This window comes from Anopheles bellator, assembly GCF_943735745.2.
Source record: "Anopheles bellator chromosome X unlocalized genomic scaffold, idAnoBellAS_SP24_06.2 X_unloc_4, whole genome shotgun sequence".
NCBI classification, from domain to species: Eukaryota; Metazoa; Arthropoda; class Insecta; order Diptera; family Culicidae; genus Anopheles; species Anopheles bellator.
In genome coordinates this window covers 90,174-92,807 of record NW_026684304.1, presented here as the reverse complement: position 1 = coordinate 92,807, position 2,634 = coordinate 90,174, and the positions used below count along the sequence as shown (strand labels likewise).

Sequence of the window (2,634 nt, the reverse complement as noted above, 5' to 3'; positions counted from 1 at the left end):
GCGCGGCTGCTGGCAGGCTCTACCGATGGCGCTGCCATCGGTAACACGTGTATTATCTGCGTTTAGCACTGGGATCCACTCGCGCATGCGGTAAGCCCCAGACCACACGCTACGATAATCGCTGCGCAAACACATCGTAGCGATGCATCGTTGCGTCTGGACAGCGAAATTGCACCAATTTTGACCGTTTTCGAGCATCGACGCAGATCTAGTAATTCTGAACAAACTAGCATTAATATTTGTCCAATTTCCATACAAGTGTGCATGTGCTGATGTCGGACAGACATGTGTGCGTGTGTACACTGTTTATTTTATTTAAAAATTTATAAAGAAATAGTTTTATTTTACATTTCATACAGATTTTTGTTGGCACGTTACATTTTTCGCTTTTTAACCAAAACGCACAATGCCAAGGCAACCAACACAGTGTTTCTTCCATGGCTGTTTCCATAATACTGAGATCTGCGATACCCAGTGAACAATTTTAAGAGCCCGAGCCAACCCCTCTGCCTGCGCGGCGGAGGAAGGCTGAAACGGCTAAGCTCGAACCGCCCTCTGCCTGCGACGAGGGAGGGCCAGCTCAAAGCTCACTGAGTGAGCATGAGAACACGCTCGTTGGTAGAGGGGTAAGAGAGCGGAAGCAACAACGAGAGGAGGGGGTTGCATGCGCGAGCTTGTCGGTTTCATTTACCTCACAAGGGTAGGGTGCCAGAGCCGAGAGGCGATGCGATCGAAAGCATGTGGAAGACGAACGGATGAGGGAAAGGAAAAGGAATAGAAAAAAAAGAGGCAGCGGAATCGAGCAAAAATTCAAATTCCCGAAGTCTCTGATCGGCCGGCAATCGTATTTTGTCCCGGTGAAGTGCAAATTCGTGTTTTCGCTCCATCATGTGTGATTTTGATAGATACCACCCAGATAAGTTTATTGGACAGTATTCAGTCACAATCAAATAATGTTGAAAAGCTTTCGCTTTGCTCGTTTTAGTCGTTTCGTCACATTTGTGGAGAAGGTAAGTTAAAATGACAGTATTGCAAAATGCTAAAATTGTAACACTTTTACTTTGTTCTTTTCTCTTTTTTTGTTTTTTGAGAAATTCGTCGCAGATCTACAATTTCCCTAAGGGTCTGTTCTAGGGCCTACGCTCTGGAACATGATGTATGATGTGGTTCTGCGATTGAAGCTGCCAGTCGGGACTTTGGTTGTCGGCTTCGCCGATGATATCGTCCTGACGGTCTGTAACCAGTGCCTGACGGAGGTGAAAGTGAACGCGGAGCGGTCAATTGAAGCGATGGATGCATGGATGAATGGACTAGGCCTGTAGGTCGCTCGACACAAAACTGAGGTGGTTGTGGTCAGCAATCTAAGGTCACAATCACAATCGGCGACCTTGTGGTTCGTTTCCGAAGAGCAATACGACACCTCAGTGTGATGATCAATGGCAGGTTTAGCTTCAGGACTCACGCTGAGCAGGGCGATGAAGATCGCTGAGATGAGGAGCAGGGCGACGAAGATCTATGAGATGAGATGAGACGCAATATCTAAAGGCCAATTCTTTTCTCACCAAAAGGCCAGAAAGAGAGCGCAACAGCTAACAACTATTTTGTCTCTGTCACGCTAATAAAGTGCCTGACTAGACCAAACTCAAACGTCAAACTGTTAGAAATTTTCAGTTACATCCAGAAGCGCAGAAGGTACGATGTAAACAAAGTGACGAGGCATCATCACCATAAAAATAGTGTTATTAAAATAGTGAATTTTAAGCTGTTGCTTATTTCGGTAAGTAAATTTAAGCATCGGGAAGCATTTCTCGATAAGTATTTACTTCTAAATCGTGAAAGTGCACCGCATCTGTTAACATTTTCAGCCAACCATTAGCAGCGTACGATGCAATGACGATACAGCGGATGGTACAGGATACATGGATACACTCTACGTACACGTAGAGATTAGTGAAAAGTGCATGGCGGAAGCAGAAAGGTGAAACAATTGTGAAAATATAGTAATTGTAAAAAACGTCATACTAAATAAAGCCAACACTTTGTTTGCAACAGCAGAACGATCTGACAATTCATTGAGCACGAACCATTCGCGAACCAATCGCGGTCTCATACAGTTTTTGTGTGGGCCAGTTGCCCTGGTTCGCGAATGGTTCGTGAAACGGCGACAGGAACGGACCGCGAAAAATGAACTCTCTAGTGTGACCCCCTTGTCTCCCTCTCTCCTGTGTGTCCCCTCTCTTTCTTCGCATCCCATTCTTCCTCTCCCATTTTCTCCCTAGCCAAAATAACACAGTTGGTTCGGTTTCGAAGCGTATATTTTCTCTCTCTTTTTTGGGTTCGCGTTCACTCTTCACACTTCACTATAGCGGTCTTAGCAATTTGATGCGTAGCTGCTTGTTGGTGACGCCGTAGACACGTTGTAAAAAGTTTTGCATTGGAATCCTATGCATCCTAGTTGAACATCTGAAACGAGCAAAGCGAAAACATTTCAACATTACTTTACTGTGACTGAATACCGTCCACTAAACTTACCTGGATTATTTTTGGCAGGTACAAACGTGATGGAAAGAGAAGCACTAGAACTTGGTACTTTGCACTTGGCACTTAGAAAATACAGAGACAGAGGGCTTCGTC

General features: G+C 45.0%; 1 protein-coding gene across 1 annotated transcript in view; it reads right to left on the bottom strand.

Annotated features, from left to right (window-relative positions):
* LOC131214165 (actin nucleation-promoting factor WASL) overlaps window positions 1–2,634 on the bottom strand; it is a 68,358-nt gene that overhangs the window by 44,430 nt on the left and 21,294 nt on the right. The gene's annotated exons all lie outside the window — the stretch shown is intronic.